This window comes from Terrapene carolina, unplaced genomic scaffold (genome assembly GCF_002925995.2).
Source record: "Terrapene carolina triunguis isolate 2854851 unplaced genomic scaffold, T_m_triunguis-2.0 Scaffold111, whole genome shotgun sequence".
NCBI classification, from domain to species: domain Eukaryota; kingdom Metazoa; phylum Chordata; order Testudines; family Emydidae; genus Terrapene; species Terrapene triunguis.
Genome location: NW_020664462.1, coordinates 14,469,762 through 14,493,149, shown reverse-complemented (window position 1 = coordinate 14,493,149; position 23,388 = coordinate 14,469,762). Strand labels below are relative to the sequence as shown.

The window sequence follows — 23,388 nt, the reverse complement described above, 5'->3', positions numbered from 1 at the left end:
CTCAGACCATTTCTCCAATTTGTCCAGATCATTTTGAATTATGACCCTGTCCTCCAAAGCAGTTGCAATCCCTCCCAGTTTGGTATCATCCGCAAACTTAATAATCGTACTTTCTATACCAATATCTAAGTCGTTAATGAAGATATTGAACAGAGCCGGTCCCAAAACAGACCGCTGCGGAACCCCACTCGTTATGCCTTTCCAGCAGGATTGGGAACCATTAATAACAACTCTCTGAGTACGGTTATCCAGCCAGTTATGCACCCACCTTATAGTAGCCCCATCTAAATTGTATTTGCCTAGTTTGTCGATAAGAATATCATGCGAGACCGTATCAAATGCCTTACTAAAGTCTAGGTATACCACATCCACAGCTTCTCCCTTATCCACAAGACTCGTTATCCTATCGAAGAAAGCTATCAGATTGGTTTGACATGATTTGTTCTTTACAAATCCATGTTGGCTGTTCCCTATCACCTTACCACCTTCCAAGTGTTTGCAGATGATTTCCTTAATTACTTGCTCCATTATCTTCCCTGGCACAGAAGTTAAACTAACTGGTCTGTAGTTTCCTGGGTTGTTTTTATTTCCCTTTTTATAGATGGGCACTATATTTGCCCTTTTCCAGTCTTCTGGAATCTCTCCCGTCTCCCATGATTTTCCAAAGATAATAGCTAGAGGCTCAGATACCTCCTCTATTAGCTCCTTGAGTATTCTAGGATGCATTTCATCAGGCCCTGGTGACTTGCAGGCATCTAACTTTTCTAAGTGATTTTTAACTTGTTCTTTTTTTATTTTATCTGCTAAACCTACCCCCTTCCCATTAGCATTCACTAGGATAGGCATTCCTTCAGACTTCTCGGTGAAGACCGAAACAAAGAAGTCATTAAGCATCTCTGCCATTTCCAAGTTTCCTGTTACTGTTTCTCCCTCTTCACTAAGCAGTGGGCCTACCCTGTCTTTGGTCTTCCTCTTGCTTCTAATGTATTGATAAAAAGTCTTCTTGTTCCCCTTTATTCCCTTAGCTAGTTTGAGCTCATTTTGTGCCTTTGCCTTTCTAATCTTGCCCCTGCATTCCTGTGTTGTTTGCCTATATTCATCCTTTGTAATCTGTCCTAGTTTCCATTTTTTATATGACTCCTTTTTATTTTTTAGATCATGCAAGATCTCGTGGTTAAGCCAAGGTGGTCTTTTGCCACATTTTCTATCTTTCCTAACCAGCGGAATAGCTTGCTTTTATCTCTCTGTTGTGAAATGTGACTTGTAGATCTTTACTGTTTAATCTTACCTGAATGTCAAGTGTTGGTACTCTGCACTGAGTGAAATATTTTGACTGAGGTGTCATAGATTATCCATACAAATGGATGAAAAGTAACATGGGATAAAGGGAACAGCACACTTTCCAAACATATGCCACATTTTTACAGTAGGTTCACAGTCTCTATACGGAGCCAAAAACTTGGAGTCTGATGTTCCATTTAATCCTTTCATCTCTAATGGCTGTTCCCATGTTGTAAGTAAGTTGAATTATGGGAGAAGAGGAATGGGTAGTAAGGAACCAACAGCAGAGGTATATGGAGAGCTTCTCAAATGTATGCTTTTGGCCTGAGAAAACTAGGAGACCGGTAAAGGAAAGGCTGGAAGCAAGAGATGTTTGGAAGCAAGGTAGATAACAAATAGAAAGAGGATGGATGGTCTTGTGAAAATCAGGAGATGGGGCGCAATTCCTGACTCTGCCACAAATGTCCTGATGACCTTGGGCAAGTCACTTAACCCATGTGCCCATGGTCTCTCATGGAAGGGAGGGACATTGTGTAGCCCAGGAGGAGCCCAGTTTCAGATGAACTTTTCAGAAGTGGTTTTGGCCAGGGCCCCATTTGGTTCTCGTTGCAAAACCAAAAAGGAGGCAAATCTCTGAGTTTCATTATGACAGATTCACACAGTTCTACTCCAGCTTCACAGTGAATGCAGCAGAATGTGAACCAATATAGGCAAGGATAGCAAAACAATCGTTTTTTGCATTTAGCATTTACTGTGCTCTGTGTCCCATACAGTTCAGACCCCAGGAGCGTGATGTTATAATCACAGCTGTGCACTTTCATTATAAGCTTATTTTCTAGGCCTTATAACTAAGGCTGCAATTCTGTCACGGAGGTCGCAGAAGTCACAGATTCTGCGACTTTCCACCATCTCCATGACTTTCACAGCTGCAGTGGCTGGTGCAGTTGACCCCAGGGCCGCCAGAGCAGCCTATGGCCCTACGGCCAGCCACACCGGCAGCTGCTGGAGCAGCCCCAGGGCTAGCCGCTCAGGTGGTCCTCGGGGCCAGCCTGCACTGGCCGCTGCTTGGGCGACCCCAGGCAGCTGGCCCTGGGGAGCTCTCGAGCAGCGGTCCCGGGAGCGGCCCCAGGGAGCGCCCAAGCAACGGTCCTGGGAGCGGCCCCTGAGCAACGGCCACTACGGCTGGCTCTGGGGCAGCCCCTGAGCAGCAGACCCGGGGAGGCTGGACCAGGGGAGTGCCCAAACAGCAGTCCCGGGGTGGTCCTGGGGAGCGCCTGAGCAGTGCTCCCCAGGGCCTCGGAGCAGCGGGTGGCTGGGGGCAGTCAGCCCCCATGGCCAGTGCAGAGTCTAGTCGTTGACCCTCGGGGGCCCCCAGAGCAGCGGTGTCCTGGGGCCCCCCAGAGCAGCAGCACCCCGGGGCCCCAGGAGCTGTTAAGTTTTCGTCAGGGGTATTTATATAGTAAAAGTGATGGACAGGTTACGAGCCATTAATTTTTGTTTATTGCCCATGATCTGCCCATGACTTCTACTAAAAATACCTGTGACTAAATCTTAGCCTTACTTATAAGTTGCTGAACAAATTTCCGTTTGGACTAAAGCCTCTCAGCCTACAAGCTATTGTACAGGTAGATGTTAGAGATTTGAATGTGAAAAAATGTGAGTGGCCGGTCAAATAAACGCCCAATAGTCACCATTAAAAAGTCAGCTTCTACTCTCAGTCACCACACAGGTATCTGAAATACCACAATCTTCTCCACTGCTTAGAGTAAGAGATAACATTATGGCATATTATATATCAGCCACCCTTTTTTTCTTTTCTTCTCTTTTCCCCTGTTCTCTCCATCAAAACCTCATCCCTCTTCAACTACAGTTACCAGTCACATTCAGTGAGTTCAAGACTATAATAAAGCCCATATGGGACAATTCATCATTTATCTGTGGTGCTATGCACATTCATAAAAATGTCCTTGCTTGCATAGCTGGAAAGCTCATACTGAAATTTCTGAGTGATGAAAACTACCTTTCAAGCTGAAGTGCTTGTGCAGGTCATCCAAGTTCAAGGATCAGTTCATTAGTCAGAAAAAATACAAGGCTTGTTTTAGAGAAATTCTGCCTGTTTTGTCAGGGCAGATGATTTTTCTAAATTCATTTCTGTAGGGAATAGGCCTTTAAGAAAATCATTAATTCCATTCTGAATGCAATGAATGGTTGGCGGAGAAAAGAGAAGGTAATATCTCTGCTGAGTCCTCTGAAAAGTTATGGATTTTTTAAAGATAAAATCCAAACTATTATAGGCCAATTTTATCCATTTCTGTTTATTTTTACAAGCATCTCAAAAGGAATGTAATCTATTTAATATACAAGCAGAATGATTAAAAAGACTAATTACTAGCTAGCTTGTCTCTTTGAAACCGTCTGTGCATCTCTACTCTAATATTATGATATAAAATGGTAGGGTGCCTTATTTACAGCTTTGGAAAGTCCATCGCATTGATATTAAATAGACATAGGCCTGAACTGTAACCCTCAATCTCTGAATAGAGATATACATTTTGCTAGTAGGACCTATAGTCTAGTTCAGAGGTTCCCAAACTTTTCTAATTGAGTACCCCCTTCCAGATCTACCAGCTGGCCATGTACCCTTATCCTTCTCATCACTGCCACTTTGAGTGTTCTACTTAACACTACCTGTCTTTAGCTATCTGTCCATATTTCACTGTTAAGTACAAATCTAGTTATAGTGCGAGGTATACAACCAAAAAAACCCCCACCACCAAACCCCCTAAGTTCTGAGCTCAATTAGACTGGACAGTTGCTGGGCAACTGAACCCGCGCTGTACAGTGATTGGAGGTGAGGGCTCTGTACGTCAGCGTCTCTGTGTAGCTGTGGTCTCATTGTTATATAAAATGTGGTAGTCAATTCGCTTCAAGATGTACCAAATTTCCACAGAGTTTTAAAGCTTTGTCTGAGTAGCCGATCATGAAAGTGCAATAAATAAAACAATTAATCAATAAAATCCACCATTACACAATTGCACAATTTCTCCCACGTACCCCCTCCCCCGAGATGTCTTGCGTACTCACAGGAGCACATGTACCACAGTTGGGAACCCCTGGTTTAGTTGACAGTCCATTCCGTGACTGCTGAATCCAGGACAGGACTTAGGGAGGCCCTGTAAGATCTTAGTTTGGTAGTCAGAGTGCCAGCAAGAACTATAGGGTATGTCTGTATCCAGCAGCTCCAAGAAAGAATCACCTTTATATTTGTCACAACAGAGTTGTATATCTTGACTATTATGAGAGGGGGGAAAATGGGGCCTGGCTCTAAAATAGGCCAGCTGAGGGAATTATTGGACACTTGATAATTTAGGTCATGCAAAATTATGCTCTGCAGGAACATCAGGCCAACCTGATTTCTTCAGCACCACAGAGCTATGTGCTACTATCCCAGTTTTAAGTAAATTAAAAGAAGGGAAAGTATGGCTGTGTAGTGCATCCAGTTGTGCAGGTAGTAACGGGCCTAATTGTTGTAGCAATCAGAGGGGGGCCTATCTAGACATGGGGACTTGTTATTATGGAAGTCTTTGCCTATGTGTAGCACCTCCCCACAAGGGAGAGAGGTTCAATTAAATCTTCTGAATGAGTTTTTAGAAGTTTGACAGAAGTAGCTTATCTAAGGAGGACTGTATTTGAAAATGAGACTTAAGATCTCAGAGGGATGTGTTTGCATAAAAGGTAGTAATTCCTTCAAAAATCATACTATTATCATTCATGATGTTACCTTCCGAGTTCCTTAGGACAGGTGATAGCCCTCGGCTCTGGAGGGCCAGCTATGAGATTAGCTGAAAAATTACTTGGTCTGTCAGAAAGATCAGGGACATGTCCCCATATAGCTGTTCAATGTTTTATTCATGTGGGTAAAATATTTAATTCCAAGCAAAGTCTTTTACATTTTATTTGGCTTCTGGCTCTACTGTGATTTGCCTTCCACATCCAAGGTCCAGGGATCACTGCCTCTCTGCACCCTCAGGGGTGCAAGTCATCCCCAAAAGAGGCAATGAAAAGACAGGGCACGGAGGCACAGAGTAAGTGTCTCCCCCCATGTCCAAGGTCACACTGGAAGTCTGTAGCAGAGCTGGGGAATAGAACCCAGGTTTCCTAACAGCTAGTCTGGTGTCTTAAGTACATCACTTCTTCATACTAAGCAAGTCCCCTTGTCACTTACTCTCCCTTTAAGTATGAGATGTCTGGAAATCTTCAATTCACAATGAATGTTAAATTCTCTTGTGAGAGACTGTTTCAAATTAGTTAATCACTTTCATGAAACTTCAATGCATTTATTTTCTATTATTTGTCTGGTCTTTCATAAGGCAGTGTTCTTACTTGTATTTCTTATTCTTGTTTTATCCTGATTACTCTATACTATCTCTCAGTTTATTAACAATCAGCTCTATTATCTGAGCCATTAAGATGGGCCATTAACTTTTTCTTTCTCTACCTTTCTTAACTATATTTCCTGTATGTTCAAAATTTCTTTATTCAGAGTCCCTGGAATTACCACTCACTAATATTTGAGTACTAACCATTTGAGTATACTTAATTCATCCTTAAAATTAACAGTTATTTTATCAGCTGGTTATGTGTTTGTTACTTATATAAGTTTGGCTGTTTGCATCTCAGTTACATCAGTTGGTTTCTTATATATGTCTCGTGTGCATTACATATATACCATCTAATGTGTGTGCATACTTATAGAATACATACACACATATAATGATTTTATTTCAGCTGATTTATTGGTATAGCAGTCAGTCTCTTGAATTTTTCTTCCGACTACCCCTTAAGAGTGATTTTTAAATGACTTTTTATCAGCCATATCTCATTAATGGCGGATTTCTGAAAATTGTTTAAACTTCTGATCTGAGAAAAGAAAACAGGAGCTCAAGAGATGTGCAAAAGTATCATCTTCATGTATCGGTGAGTCATTTATTGGCTACAAGTGTGATCTCAGTTATGTATTAGCTACAGTAGCTGTTTCTATTTTCCTCCCTGTTACTGTGGTTGTTAACAGCCTTTTCAAGATTCCATGTGGGCCCCATATGTGTGGTAGGAGGTTTGCGGAAACCAGTCTCTTTTAGCCTATGAATTGCTTCCATTGTTTCTATGGCACACAGGAGTTTCTCTGAGTTTGAGGTTCCAATGAACCCATAATTTCACAGCGAACTCCAGGTAAAACAGTCAAGTTTCATCTTATTACGCAGAAGTAATAGCATGAATTTTGCATGGTTTGGGTGCGAAACTGCAAATCATCCATATTTGCACCAAAATCAGAAGAGTAGTCATATTGACTAAAGTAGAACTGCTTCCATGAACAAGTGTTGTTGTAGCCGTGTCAGTCCCAGAATATTAAGAGAAACAAGGTCGATGAGGTAACATCTTTTATTGGACCAACTTCTTCTTCAGGTTTGGGAAACTAACTCAGAGTGAGACCTAAGAAGAGCTTTATGTAAGCTCAGAAGATTGTCTCTCTCACTAACAGAAGTTGGTCCAATAGAACAGGGGTTCTCAACCTTTCCAAACTAATGTACTCCTTTTCAGGAGTCTGATTTGTCTTGCGTACCTCAAGTTTCACCTCACTTAAAAAATACTTGCTTACAAAATCAGACATACAAATACAAAAAAGTGTCACAGCACATTATTACTGAACAATTGCTGACTTTCTCATTTTTACAATATTATAAAAGAAATCAAATGGAATATAAATATTGTACTTACATTTCAGTGTATAGTATATAGAGCAGTATAAACAAGTCATTGCCTGTATGAAATTTTAGTTTGTACTGACTTTGCTCGTGCTTTTTATGTAGCCTGCTGAAAACTTGGCAAATATCTAGATGAGTTGATGTACCCCCTGCAAGACCTCTGTGTACCCCCAAGGGTACACATACCCCTGGTTGAGAACCACTGGAATAGAAGATATTACCTCACCTACTCTGTCTCTGTGCATGAACAAGGACAGCAGAATTTAACCCTACTCAGTTCTAGAGCTTGGGAAAACAACAATAAAGGGGAACCAAGTGATCATGCAGAGGTATTTAAAGGCGGGATAATACTGAGTTCGACTGGTAAAAGAAAGTATAAAAAGTAGTAATGGGATGGAATTGAGCAAATACAAATATAAGCTGAATAGAAGCAAAAATGTTAATAAAGGGCAAGATCAATTAGGCTGCAGAACAGTCTCCCAGTGAAAGTGGCACAAGAAACAATCTTCACTACATGAGTATATTCACATCACAACTGGACATGGCTGCATGGCAGTTGGATCTATGGACTAGAGGATCTAAATGATCTTTTTTTTTTTTTACATGGAGATATTCCATCTCCTAGAACTGGAAGGGACCTTGAAAGATCATTGAGTCCAGCGCCCCCTGCCTTTGCTAGCAGGACCAAGTACTGATTTTAGCCCCAGATCCCTAAGTGGCCCCCTCAAGGATTGAACTCACAACCCTGGATCTAGCAGGCCAATGCACAAACCACTGAGCTATCCCTCCCCCATCTTTTCTATCTCTAGTTCTCTCTAAGTCTACGAATGCTTGTTGTTTCTGGGGAAGGAGAAAAAAGATTGCCACAAAATGTACAATAAATCCACTAAGATCTTAAGCAGTAATTTTGTTAATTACGGGAGGTCACAACTGTAATTATGCTACATTGTTTATTTTATTGCTGGTGCCTCATTTTCTAGTAGGTCAACTCCTAATTCAATTGAGCCAACTTCCACCCATCATTCATTTACTTTTTTACATTCATGTACTTTAATGCTGAAGACTTGTTAGCAGCCCTTTTTGCTCAAATGAGCTTTTAGATTTGTATATGTCCACAAATACGACAATATATAATATTTTCTTCCCCACATCCTTACAGTTAAAGTTCAGTTTTCAACAACTATTGGTTAATGTTTCTGATTCTATTTATTCTTTTTCAGTTTACTCATAATTTTCTTTGTCCCATGTTCTTCAGTCTCGCTTAGTGTTTGCCAGCCAAGTCCCCCAGAGATGGTCATGTATTGTTTCTGAATCTCTTATATAGTTGCACACAATCACAACAATAATCTCCTAAATATGAGCGTCTTCTGCCTGAATGATGCACCTCAGAACGTTTCCCACTTAGGTTTGTCACCATGCATTGGCAATGTCCAATAGTGCAGACATTGCTGCACTGACTGGCTAACTATTTCTTCTACCAGTCAAGTTTCTGCTGCTGTCTTTCAGGACCTTCATCCATGTCTCTAATACTTAGTTTGCCTCTAGGGTATGGTCTACACTGCAGCTAGGAGATGTGATTCCCAGAGCAAGTAGATAGACTCGCGCTAGCTCTGCTTGAGCTAGTGAGCTAAAAATAGCAGTGTGGACATTGCAGTATGGCTCAGATTAGCCACTGACCCCCTGGGTCCGAGCTTAGGTGGTTAACCCATGCTACCACCTGTGTCACAACATCCACACTGCTCTTTTTAATGTGTTAGCTCAGCTTGAGATAGCACAAGTCTGTCTACCTGCTCTGGGAATCACACATCTAAGCAGCAGTGCAGACATCCCCTAGGCATGAACCTGCTCTGATCATCTCCCCAACCCTCTCCAGTCCCAGTGACATGTTCAGGGATACTCCTTGCACAGGAGCTTAGTGAAGGGCACAGCTGAACTCTGCAGTGCTGGCCCTGCTCAGCAGAGGCTCTGGAGCTGCAGCCTGACAGGGCCAAAGCACCGCCCTTGACTGCCCAGCAATTGGTTTCCAGGGACACAGTGGTTGTTGCTGCCCAAAGGTGGCCGAGAAGGGAGCTGCATCCCCAGGCCCAGAGTGCCTGGAGGGATGGGGTGGACTGAAACCCCCAGCCCAGGGGAGCTGCTGTCCAATAAACACCCTCACAGAGACTCCTGGCCAGGCTCCCGAGACTGTGGAGCAGACCCTCTTGTTCTATACAAAAATACTGGTTATTAAAAAGAGGGGAGCATTCAAGGGACATGAATTCCCTGAGGGGGAACACAGCAATAAAAAGGTTGGGAATCTCTGCCCTACAGGGCTTATTTACAGTCACAGTTAGTCAGGTGTGGGGCAGATCCAAAGCCCACAGACATCAGTGGAAAGAGTCCCATTCACTTCAACAGGTTCTAGATCAGGTTCTCTGTGGGCTCATAGATTTTTCCGTATATCTTGTGGAACAAATTCCTCCCTGAATTACACCCCTGTTCTATTCCACTGATCACAATGTGGCCCTGTGGTCTTTTCCCATGAATAAACACATTAAGAACATAAGAACGGCCATACTTGGTTAGATCAAAGGTCCATCTAGCCCAGTATCCTGTCTTCCGACAGTGGCCAATGCCAGGTGCTTCAGAGGGAATGAAAAGAACAGGTAATCATCAAGTGATCCCTGTCACCCATTCCCAGCTACTGGCTTTACTCATGAATTACTCTTCTCTCATTACCACTGTACTATTCCATGGTATTGTCTAAGAGCTCTCAGGCACACAGTGCATTTTGGGTTTGTTACCCCCATGTGTTCAAAAATTTAATTCAGCACACCCAGAGGGGCTGAAAGGCCGGACACATAAATGAGTTGTTTGCAGGGATAGAAGGAGCCAAGGCAGATAATGTAGGAAAGAAGCCAGGATTGTCAGAGACATACACGATAAAGAGAAAGAGGATGTTATGAAGATAGTGGAAGGAGACTCAAACATATGGATAATTGGGATAGGAAACAGTGCAATCTAATATTCTGGGAGTTAAGAGACTTTGGTTACACTCCTAGCTCTACCATAGCTCTGCCATAGACTGTCCTCATGACCCTAGATAATGTACTTAACCACAACTTCCCCACTTGTGAAAGGGGGAAATAATTAATAATCTTTCCCAATCTCACAAGGGTTCGGTGGGGGTTTAGATGATGCATGAACACGTTGAGATGCTTGGGTGAAAAGCACAATAGATGCTAAAATACAGAATTCTCGGTACCCATATAGAAATTTCCATCTTGACTATGCTCAACAAATACTAACTAATTACACAAGTGAAACATATTATTGTTATAATTATTCTAAGCTTCAGAAAAGTATCCACACTTTCAAACACTTATCTCAACTCAGCCGAACCCTTTGAAGTCTGTTCAGCAGGAAAATATTAATGTTGAACTACCTGGGCCTTCAAAGAATCCATGAACTCAGGAGGGTCGGGAGGGAATGACTATGTCCAATGCCTCCCCTACCTTTCAGCATTCACCTTCTGCACCAGATTTAAACAAATTACTGCTGCAAGACCCAGGATAGCTCAGGAGTTTTTTAAGTTTCACAACTTGAAATTCTAATGTCTCTCCTCTGTACTTACACTGTATCTGCATTTCAAATTGCATTTACCAAGCACTTGCAGTTCTTCAGAACAGGTTATTAATTGGACACAGAATTTTGCAGTGTTTCTGCATTTGAATTCTTGCATAATGTAGAAGATATGAAATTTGACTGACCCAGTGGCTCTCACTGCTTTATTATCTTTCATAGCAATAGCAGATTTACACAGTATTATTTCTTTAGAAGGCTCATTAGTTAGCATGCCAATAAAAAAATGATTGAGATTGCCTGCCATCTTCTATAGTAAATACTTTCCCATTTGTTCTGTCTCATTTTCTTTGCACACATTGTTTAAAAGGTACCTGTAGAGTCTCTACTGCTGTCTAAAAATAGGACCGTCTTTGTTGTGCAGTTTAATCTGTTAAATTATGTTGTATTCTAAAAAGTGGATCTGTTAAAGTAGCATTGTGGTGTTTCATACCGTCCCTCGGGGCCTGATCTCAAGCTTACTGAAATCAATGAGAGTCTTTCCATAAAGGTCAATGGGTTTTGGATCAGCCTTCAATGAGTTCCATATCAAACTTCTTTAGTTTACATGTCAAAATATGATTTTCTCATCGCTGCAAACTCAGTCTGAGACTTGAAAATCAGGCGATGCTCTACCTGCCTCTGAAATCACTGCCCGTAATAAAAATTCTGCCATCAGTAAATCATAACAAACTAGAATGCAGACAACAATTGTGTGTGTTCTACATACGTTATAATATAATGCAGCATCATCGTCCATAGCTATATTGGCTCTGCAGCTCTAAGGGTAGTGTAGACTTTTTCTGGTCAGTAAAGTCTGCAGATGAGAGATACAAATAGTAGTTACTAAGGCTAGTTGAAAATGTTCCCATGAAACTTTTTTGGACAGAAAATTGGGTTAATTGATTGAATTAACCGAATTGAAATTTTTTTTCACCAAAAGTGTCTTTCTGCAAACAATTTTTGATTTTTCATTGAAAAAATGAAATTCTAAATACCAAAATATTTCAGTCAAAACCCAGAAAGTTTAGATTTGGAAATGCGGCTGTGGTGCCTCATGGGAGCTACAGTTCAGTTGCCTCATGTCCCGTTCTACTCTAGGGGCCGGGGTACATCTCCCATGAGGCACAATGGACAGGATCTCCCATGATGCACTGCCTTGCATCTTCAATCGGAAAGACTGTGGTACACCATGGAAGATGTAGTCTGACCAGGAAGCCTGGCTCACAGAAGAGAATGGGGGCATGAAGCACCTGAATGACAATTCCAAAGAGTCCCCGTGGCAGTATTTCCAAATCAAAATACTTTGGATTTTGGCCCAAGTTTTCAGTATTTGAATTTCTTCTGAAAAAAATCAAAATTTTCCAACAATAAAACCCAATTTTTTGACCATCTCGATTAGATACGAATAAAATGGTGACACTTTTAAACAGTAACTTTTACCACTATAACTACACCAAAATCATTTTTGTTTCTTTGGGTGTCGAATGCCCTCCGCTCCCGTTGATTTCAGTAGAAACTGAGGATGTTCAATGTCTGGCAGGAGATGCTCAGTGTCTTGCAGGACTGGAATCTTTCTTTTACAGTGCTTTGTCTATTTTTTATTTCAAGACCTACAGTACCTGTTTTAGGTTTGTTCTTTATTTTCAGACTGAAAACATCTTCCTCTCCACCCCAGTTCTGCAAAGCTATTGAAGTTTCACAACATGTTCCCATGAATTCCCAAATACAATATATTACCATGTTGTCTTACTTGTAAGTATCAAACAGTAACATAAGGGAAATGCATGTTATTGCACTTCTCTAATGTCATGTCAGATGGTGATGCTCTGATTCATACAGGCTGAACACTAGCACTGGTTGGGAATTTTCCACTGAAATGTTTTTTAGGTTTTTTTTTTAAATGACAAATACAGTTTCTGCAAAATCCAAATTTTCCATGGGAAAATTTCAATTTTGCAAAAATGTTTCCATTTTCCATCAGGAAAACTGAAATGAAACCTCGTGATTTGTCAAACCAAATCAAAATGTTACATTTTGGATCACTTTGACATTAAAGCTTTGTGGCAGTTGTAAAGTTCAAGGGCCTCATTCCCCTATTCTTCTCTGTCTCCTTGGATGGACAGCATTTCCTATGATGCACCATAGTTGCCCCTCTGGTTAAACTGACAATGTAGTATGTTGTATGAGTCACATGACCAGTGTGCACCAGGGAAGATGTAGTCCAGCCAAAGGAGAATGGGGGCATGAGGTTTCAGAACTATATCTTCCATGAGGCACTGCAGGAGGCTCAAAGAGACAGAGATTAATGGCGAACCAAACCAAAATTAACTGTTTTGATTCCATTGAACAACCTGGAATGAAACTCCATGATTTGGGAATGTCAAAATATTTCTTTACAGTTGGATGCAGAATTTCCTGACATTTCTGAACCAAAATGATTGTGAGCTTTCTATTCTGTGAAAAATTTTGATATGTTGTCCCAATTTGGGATTTAGACAAATTTAAAAATATGAGACTTCCCTTTGGGACAAAAGTTTTGCTTTCAAACCAGCTCTACACACCTTGAGTATCTGTTCTTCTTCCAAGCTCCCACAGTACCTGCCAAAGCCTGTTCATTGCATAGTGTACTAGGATACACAGTCATTTAAAACACATATTTTTAACACTGAGGGTGATTAACTATTGGAATAAACCACCAAGGGAAGTTGTAGATTCCACGACCAATGGGAGCTGTGAGGACAGTGCTGGGGGCGGGGGCAGCACCGCCTCCCCCCTGCCAGGGGCACACAGAGACTTGTCAGCACCCAGCCACTTCTGGGAGCGGCGTGGGGTCAGGGCAGGCAGGCAGCCTACACCTGGCACCCCCCTCCCACACTCTAACCTCCTGCCCCAGGTCAGAACCCCGTCCTGCACCCAAACTCCCTCCCAGAACCCACAAACCCTCCTGCACCCCAATTCCCTGCCCCAGCCCAGAGCCCCCTCCTGTTTATATTCAAAGTCAAATAGCAGAAGTCGCATTAAAAGTATTAGTGAGTAGTAATAACTTTAATATGTTTAATTATTATTAGTTGATAAATTCTAACTCTACAAGTAGCTTTGCATGTGATGCGGCTCTCGAAATATTTTGGTCAAAGACAAAACCAAAAAAATGGCTCCTCTTCTTTGAAAGGTTGCCGACCCCTGGACTAGATGATCCAATAGTTCTTTTTTAACTTTAAAATCTATGAACACAAGTGTGCTTTCAACACCCTTAGCACACCATAAAACTTGCCCACCTCTACTAAAGTGCACCTTAAAAAATAAATTTTGGATGCACAACTACATTTAAAAAAAAAAATTGTGGTGGCCATGCTTGTTGCCATGTCATTACATTTACTACGGGGCTAAGACTAATTATACTGCAATGATATGCAACAGACACCACGACAAGATTTCCAAGTCAGGGGACCTTTGGACTTAAAACCCTTTAGCCAGTCAGCTGAAGGAATCGATCACTTTGTCGTGACCGGTTAATTAATGAGGGGCCAGGGCTGGGGCAATCAGGGCAGAAGGGGGGGCGAACAGGATCCCCCCCGGGCAGTGGCACCCACCTCTTGGAGCCCAGTCCAGAAGCCAGCCACTGCTGTCAGGTGTCAGCAGCTGAGCAGAGAGCAGCTCCTCCATGTGGCTCCAGTCGTAGCTGTTGCTCTTCCCACCCCCCAGGGGAGGCGGCAAGTTACTGCAGTCAACCAGACTTTTAGCGTCTGGTCAGCTGTGCTGACCAGACACTGCCTGGTTCCCTTTTCGCCAGATGTTCTGGTTGAAAACTGGACACCTGGCAACCCTAAATAAATTGCTAAAGAATAATAATCACTATTTATATTATGGTAGCACCTAGAGTCCCTTACTGAGACCAGGGGCGGCTCCAGGCACCAGTGCAGCAAGCGCGTGCCTGGGGCGGCAAGCCGCGGGGGGTGGCATGCCGGTCGCCATGAGGGCGGCAGTCAGGCAGCCTTCGGTGGCATGCCTGCGGGAAGTCCGCCGGTCCAGCGGTTTCGGCGGCAATTCGTCGGCAGGTACGCCGAAGCCGCGGGACCGGCAAATCACCCACAGAAATGCCGCCGAATCAGCATGACCGCGGACCGCCCGCAGGCATGCCGCCGAAGGCCGCCTGACTGCAGTGCTTGGGGTGGCAAAAAATATAGAGCCGCCCCTGACTGAGACTGGAACCCATTGTACTAGGTGCTGTACAAATACATAGTATAAGATTGCCCATGCCCTGAAGAGCTTACAATCAAAACAGACAAGACAGATAAAGAATGGGAGAGAAACAGAGGCCCAGAGAAGTGAAGTGACTAGCCCATGGTCAGTGGTAGAAACCAGGTCTCCAGAGTCCTATTCCAGTATCCTACCATTAGCCCACACTGCCTCTCTGATATAATGTTATCACACTTGATTTCGCGTGTGATTCTTCCTAACGTCATTTCTGGCAACTGCTTTAAATGTAGGGCCCATTTCTCCTCCCACTGAAATCTCCCCAATTTCCACAATGCAGAATCCAATCCTAAATGATTCTTTAAAAACTTCTTATATGACAAGGAAAAGGGGGGAATGGAAGAGTTTGGTGTGAGGAGGGAGAAAAATTTATTTTAGAGCTCCCACAAAGGATGAGAGAGAGAAAGGGGCTTTTGCTTGCCTGCTTTTACTTGATTAAATTAAATGTTTATCGAACAGCATCTTGCATTAGTCCATTGGTTTTCTCAATCACTCATCACTCTGACTAATACCACCAGAGAGGCTGTGTAAGTTTTAATAATACAGTGCTGTCACTTGCAGAAAGCAGTTTGTTAGTAAATAGCTGTAATTTTAGGGAGGGGCTGAGGAGTACCGTAATTCTCCAAATACCATGCAAGATTAACAGTGCAGCTGTTTTGTTAGCAGCAGCCTAGGTATGATAACAACAACGTCGGAAGACAGCAGCAATGGTATGGGATTGTCATGCAGTGACACTGCCCAATGCCAAGTCAAACTTACAATGAAAAAGAAAAAATAAATGGGGTTTATGGGGTTTAGAATGGAAGAGCAGAGCTGAGAGCAATGATCATAAATGATCCAAAAGCTGTAAATCCCTCTATGGCTTTGATCACTTTAAATAATCCATGGGTATTTTTATAGCTAGAAAGGTATCAGATTTTTAACAGCCTAAACAATCCACTATTACAAAACTAAACATTACTTAAGAGATGGATGGCTCATTCCCTCTCTTGCACCTGTTAGCCCCAGTGAAGTGTATTCAGTGATTAATAATCTACAACCCAGGCTGCGAACATTTTCTTCTTATCATGTCTCTATGGGCAGAAATGTGACTGGCCCAGTTTCCAGGGTGCTGTTGCATTCTTTCATGTATATTAAAAGAAAATATCACTGGGACTCAGGAGACCTGGGGCCTAATCCTGGCTCTGCCACTTGCCTACTGCATGACTGTGCGCAAGTTACTTCGCCTCCCTATGCCTCAAGTTCCCCATGTGTAAAATGGGGATAATGATACCTTCCTTTGTAAAGTACTTAGTGGTTTTCATCAGTAGACCTCAATCTAAGTGCTAGGTATTATTATTATTTAGAAACACTATTTTTAGCCTGAATGGTTGCAAAGAAATCCTTAAGCCTGTGAATTGAGTGAATGCAGCAAGGTCTATCTATTTATAGATAGACCTTGCTGCATTCACTCAATTCATGGATTAAGCAGTTCAAACCCTGCTCCATTCATCTCAATAGGTTGTTAACCCTGAAACTTAAAGATAACATTGGAAATATCAACTTTGTTAACTATTTCACTGCTGATCACTTTAGCAGAAAAATCCAACAAATGTATTATCCTACAATCCTAAAATGCCTCCCATGCCTTTTTGTTGCCCAAAGCCCCCGATGTCTCTTACCAAAATCTCCAGCTTCCACCCTGCCAACTTCAGGAAAGCATTCATGAATTGCAAATACAAAAATCTGTGCTATGCTGAAAACAGAAAAGGTAAGGGACAATAGATGTTATTTAATATCAAAATCCTGCATTAATTGTAGTCTTCTTTTGCATATTTAAATTAAGAAAAAAGGTCTCTTTTTGAATGTTTCTGGAGTTGCTGCAATAATGTGCTATAAAAACCAAGAACCCTTGCTCAGAATTTACGCCTAATTTGGCATGGAGTACAAGCCCACACCTATAGAGGTCACTTGAAAGTAGACTCAAAATAGATTTCAGAGTAGCAGCCGTGTTAGTCTGTATCCACAAAAAGAACAGGAGTACTTGTGGCACCTTAGAGACTAACCAATGTATTTGAGCATAAGTTTTCGTGGGCTATGCATCCGATGAACTGGGCTGTAGCCCACGAAAGCTTATGCTCAAATAAATTTGTTAGTCTCTAAGGTGCCACAAGTACTCCTGTTCTTTTTGCTCAAAATAGAGAAAGGTGTATAGATGTATTTTAGCAGTATTATGCGTGTTCAATTAGAACTCTGGCTCAATCCTATACAGCAAAAGCAATTGTACAAGTAATAAAATTGGCTTCAAGGTTTTTCTTTGTGGCGTGTGTAGCTTTGGAAAAAGAGCTGGGCTTTCTTAAAGATTTGGGGTTTTAGAAATGCAGCTCTGCAGCTGGAGGAGTCAGGTGAAGCAGTGCACCCCAAGGAGCTAAGAAAGTCCATAGAACACAAGGCTGTTGAATGTTTATCTAGTAAAAGACAAATAGGAGTAGCCAAGAAGAATATCAACCTGCAGACAAGGGGTGATTGCAAGCTTTATCTTCTTGTTCTGATTGGTTTCTTTGGGGAATGTCAATGTCAGCCAGGGCTATTCTTGAAACGTTTGTAGATAAAATACACCTTATCTGGCTGAAGTGATATTTCTGCACTCGATTGTTTTCCTTTGTCTGGAGAGTTACCCAAGAAATGTCACCATGCCAGTTTCTACACTATGTAACTGAAATAAATCACTGTGTACTCCAGCGTATCTCTTTCAATAGTACATGCAGTCCTTTTATAAAGCTCCCGAAAACACAATGTAGTTTAATACAGCAGTAAACAAGTTTTTTTAAAAAGTGGGCTTTTGATTTTGGGTGCCTCAGTTTCTGGCTCTCCAATACCTTGGGTTGCATTTTCAGGGTTGCTGGGCACCGGAAGCTCCCACTGGTTTCACGACTTCTGAACACCTGACCCTGGGTGTCTCAAGTTGAGCCTCAAAATCAGAGATAATTTTTGAAAATGTATATAACAAATCCTTCTATGTGTCTTCCTTTGTTTGGTCAATTAAGAGCAACAAAATGGAGGAATCGAGAAACTGACTTACTCCTTCATAATTACTATTGGAGGAAAGAGTAAAAGCTATTCAACCTATTGGGGGTCATTGACAACTTCTACAATCCAAAGATGCCATCTGTTACTTATCTCCCCTTGAATAATACCTTATTTCCCAAGTGGGACTACTTGCAGGGTAAGTTAGTACTCGAGGGGGTAAACTATCAGGCCCCTGCTAATTGGTGGGGAGCACTAAGACATTTTGCATTATACTATCACATTGGGAATACAGAGGATACTACAATCTCAGGCATTAGCAGGAGCTCACTAAAAATGTTCTACCTCTGACTCCTCTGACAGCGCAGAGACTGTTGCTCTCTCTTGATATTGCTCCAAAAACAACCACTTTCAGAAAACTGTGGGCCTTGGAATGTGATTACAGTTTTAATCTCTCTGAATATGTCAGATGACATCATGTTATCCCCTAAAATAATTGGGGGCAGATTCTGACACCCTCGCCCAAACAGAATAGGACCTTACTCCACAAGCAGCCCCATTGATTTCACTGGGAATGTGCCCAGCGGAAGGCAATACTCACCATGAATGAGGATATCAGAATATAGCCCTGGTTTTGGGAGCAGTACTGCTTAGGAATACAGAAAAAGAAAGTTATGGAAATCATCCCAAGTTCTGGAGATTCACAACATTTGTTCAATAGCTTTGGACTCCTCAAATAATTGTATACTTAGTAAAATACAGCAGATAGAAGAACTCTAACCAGAATGTTATATAAATCTATTATTTCCATTTAGTTTAATTAAATGCTTGTCTAGCATCATTGAGAATAGTTCCTGCTGGAGAAGTACATTTTCTGTCAGTATGTATTATATTAAATATTTTGGGTTGTATGTCATATAGACTTAAGTTTCAGCTATGTAGGTTTTTAATGAACTTCTCTAGTATATGTTAAATATTAGTAGTCTGTACCTCTTCGCATGAGAAGAGCATAAGCCAAAAAGTAAACAAATCAGAATGATCCAAAACCAAAATATACAGGTGAGTCTCATCTTACGCGGGGGTTCCGTTCTGCGGTTAGCGCGTAAAGCGAAAACCACGTATAGTCAAAATTACATTGAGTTGAATGGCGGGCGGAATTGCCCGCACTACAAGTACAGTATTAAAATTGTTATTTTTCTCTTTTTTTTGTTTTTGCCGACCGCGTAAAGCTGAAATCGCGCATGTTAAATGCGCGTAAGATGCGACAGACCTGTAGTCACTAGAAGCAGGAAGTTTAAATAATGATAGGACTTTTTCCTAAACAGGTTAAGTGTCCTGGCTACCAACTCCGCCCCATTGAAGGCAGTGCTGTATGGTACAGTGAGAGTATGTCTAATGTTGCCCTTGAATCTTTTAAGAGAGTGGAGTGAGAGGTCCATGTCAGCACTGAAGAGCTTGGGCCCTGGAGCTCTGTACTTCTCTTGGGAGTCTAGGAGACTGGAGCCAAGATGCTTGCCACATAACTACTGCAGTGGCTAAGGACCTTTTGGTGCCAAGCGGTGTCAGATGGTACTGAGGTGGGCGCTTCACTGTATTGCCTAGCAGAAGACTTCCCAGACTGAGGCTTCTTAGGCAAGGCAGATACCTCAGTATGGGTTTCAGCCGGAGCCTCAGCGGTGCCCTTTGTGGGACATGAGGTCTCCCGGGAGCCAGATTTATGGGGTGACCCACCCTTTTCTTAGACTCCCTGGAAGGAGAAAAAGGCTTATTTTTCTTCAACGTCTTCATCTCCAGAACTGCTGCTGGGGGTCCGGCAATCGCTGGAGCAGCCTGAGATGTTGAGGCCAATGTAGCAGGGAGGAGGGAAGTGGATCCTGCTGGAGTAGGGAGGGTTCCATTGAGAGGAGCTTCAACCTAGCCTCTCTGTCCTTTGAAACCTGCTTTGAAACCCCATGCAGACCTTACACTTTGACGGGATGTGGGTGTCTCAGAGATACCATAAACAGCTAGTGTGCCCTTTGCTCTGGGGAAAAGGCCTGTGGCAGGGCTGGAACTCTGGGGTTTTCAGCATAACCCAGGGAAAAGTGCCGAAGCAGTAAATAAAAAGTCCAGACAATGGGGGGCGAGGACCCTCCATGTCAAAGCACAAATGTGCTGAAAATGAGAAAAAAATAACAGCTAATGAAATAAAAAATTAAGAAAATAAAAAAGTAATGGTTCGCTATAAGTGAGAAAAGGCAGGATGCTGAGAACAGCTGATGCCAAAAGTGCTCCATCTGGATCCACAGACAGCTGAGAAGGCATTGAGTGATGGCAGGTCCGCACCTCCTTATATGTCCTCATATGGGAGCATGTGGTGCTGCTCTGTGCAGGTGTGGGGATGTGGATACTGCTTTTACAAGTCTCTGGTCAAAAGTGCATGGGCACATACATATCCTACAGTGTTGCACCCATACGGACATGTACTCGAAGAAGAACTATCTGCATCTGTTTGTTATAAAGTGTTGATAATAACTGCCAGTTGGGATGAGGTGCTGAACCAGTGACTTTCATGAATTCTGCAGTAAATTTTAATGTAGTTGACTGCATACTCTCTAAACTGATATAATTTAGATTTGCACTGCATTCTTGTGCTAAACCCCTGGATCATCACTGTAAATATGTGCTGATAAGTTAAACACTGCAAATAGGTGCAATACGTTCCCCACCATTGCCAAGTGATAAATCAGCAGGGGTGGCAGAAATCTTTGATTTGGAGAAGGAGGAGAGGAGGAGATGGAAAGGTTGAAGTAAGGGAAAGTAGGGAAGGAACGTGGCTGGGTAGGATGAAACAAGGGGGGTAGAGAACAAGAGGAGAATGATAGAAGGTACAGAACCCAAGACAAGGACTGAGCATCAAGAGAGAGAGAGATGGGCAGTAACAACGGAAGGAAAGAGATAGGGCAAAGAGAAAAAAAAAGAAAAGAAATGGACAAAAAAAAAGACTTCTAGGTAGGGACCTTGTCTTATAATGTATTTGTATTACAGTGCTCCAAATAGAGCATTACATTGGGTGCTGTAAAAACATATAAGATGACCCAACCCCTATCTGAAAGAGGTTACAATCTACATTTAAGACAGAAAATGGGCTTGATCTTTATCTGGAAAATGCCCAGTACAATTCGGAAAGAAAAGGTGCATGAGGTAATATATTTTATTAGACCAACTTCTGTTGGTGAGAGAGACAAGCTTTCAAACTATATAGAGCTCTATAATTTGGCACGTATAAAATAATAAAGGAAGGAAGGGGATTAGGACACACAGACTACAGAAGAAGGGAGAAAAATGAGGCTGGATATAAAAGGACAGACCAACCAGTGGAAGGAGAAAAAAGAGGAGGAATGAGTAAAAACACAAAGGGAGGGTCAACAATAGAGCTGGTTGAAAAATTTTCTATTGAAAACATTTTTCAATGGAAAATTACCTTTTTTTCCCCAAACACACTTTTTGTGGAAATTTTTCAGTTCTTACCAGTTTTTCAGTGACAAAACAAACCGCGAAAATATAAATGGGTGAATTTTTTTCATTCCCTGCCCCCTTTTTCCCTCACTTTCCTCCTTTTCCCCCCAACTGTAAAAGGGAGGAAAAGGGACAGAAAGCCAGGAAAAACAAACAGACCAAAACCATTTGGTGGGGTGTCAAAAAGGGGGGAGGGAAATGGGGGGAAATTTTAAAAAACAATTTTTTTCAACATTTCTGGCAAAAAATTTCCAGCCCTAGAAAGGAGAGAGAGAGAGAGAGAGAGAGAGCTCTCAGTCTTCTCCCCAGCAAAGAGAAGGCAATAGGCACTATTATGAGAGATTTGCAAGCTGGTTCCTTAAATGTTGCTTTCTCCTGGAACAAGCTGTTGCTCACTTTGCAGACAAGAATAGCACTTTGTTTTGGGATTTGATTTGATTTTTTGCCCAGTAATAGCTAACAATTCTCCTAATACTGTGTCTGCACTTTATTAACATCAGGCTGTAATTCTCATAACTACTCTGCAGCAGAGAGTCATTTCCTCTAGTGAATTATATATTAAATGTTTCTACTTCCATACAAAATGCCAGTGCGCTTGTAGACAAGGAGTAATTCTACAGACAATTGCCAGATTGATATAGCTTTTAGGGGGTATCAATAATGAGGACGGATTGGATTGAGTTGGACTATACCATTTAGAGTCTGAAAGATTTTAAAAAGCTGTACGGGATCACTATAGAAAAAAGAAATGCAAATCTCAGCTGAAAGCAACATATTTGAAAACAAGAGGTCATCAGGGGAAGTTAACAAGTGGCTCTGGCTTGACAGTATTTATTTCCAACTTGAAGGTAGGGTAAAAGTCAACAAAGGGCCCGGGCTTTCATTTTGTTCTGTGTTCATACAGCGCCTAGCACAACGGGGTCATGATCCAGGAGTGGGGCTCCTAGGTGCTACTGCAATGCAAATAACAGACAATAATCTGAGTGTGAATCATGAATTGACTAAACTGAAGTCAAAGGAGTTACTCTGTATTCACACAGAATAGTGACCAAACCTGGGCCCAAAAAACAAAGCATTTTAACACAAAATGCCGGCATTTTTTGGAGAAGGCGATTCAGAGGCTAGTCACCCTCTGCATTGTGGGCAGGGAGATAGCTAACTCGTGGCTTTCTGCCTAACTAGAGTTTTAATGACTCCTACATACATTGCACACATTCTTGCTGCTTTGAAAATGTCTGCATTTAAACAAGCTGAAAGGACTGGCATTTTGGTAAGTGATATTTTCGAATACTCTAAATAGAACCATTGTGACATGGAACCGATCAGGAACGAAACTGAATTGTCATTAGTAGGCCCCTACACCAGAAATGCTGCCATTGCTTAAGTAGGCTGCTTACCCACAGGGAGTGCCAGATTCCACGCTTCCCCATTGTTGCAACATAAGACAGTCAGGCTCATAAGAAAAACATCTGGAGGATGAGATCTGATCTCAGCTAGCCACAGAAGAAAATGCAAAGGGGGGGGAGGTGTATAGACTGAAATGCTTCTCCCTGGCTGATAGCTCCATTCATGCTCAAAGGGTTGATAAGAACCTGGAAGGTTGAAGATTTCCCTTCTCAAATAGCAATCATGGGGGAATCTCTTCCACTCAGGACAGTCCCTTCTCCCCCATGATTAAAGAGTGGGGGCTCACCTACCACCTCTGGTAACTGAGGGCAAGAGACCCCCTTGGTAGGAGTGAACATAAAAACGGAAACAGTCGCAACTCAAACCCAGTCCAAGACTCAGTTCTTTTTTTTTGCCTCATGGAAAACACACAGGCCCTAGAATTGCATTAAGTGCTGTGACCAACCCAGCCCCACTGACAGGGTGAGGGTAGGAAAAGAGGGAGAGGGGTAGAATTAGGAGTTGTGGTTCACAGGAGATGGGAAACTCATTCCCCAAGTGAAGAGCTGCTTCCCCCCCACCCCCCGCGCGCACACAC

At 42.2% G+C, this 23,388-nt stretch overlaps 1 protein-coding gene across 1 annotated transcript in view; it reads right to left on the bottom strand.

Moving 5' to 3' along the window:
* The window catches only part of DPP6 (dipeptidyl peptidase like 6), a 594,783-nt gene that overhangs the window by 491,900 nt on the left and 79,495 nt on the right, over window positions 1-23,388 (bottom strand). The gene's annotated exons all lie outside the window — the stretch shown is intronic.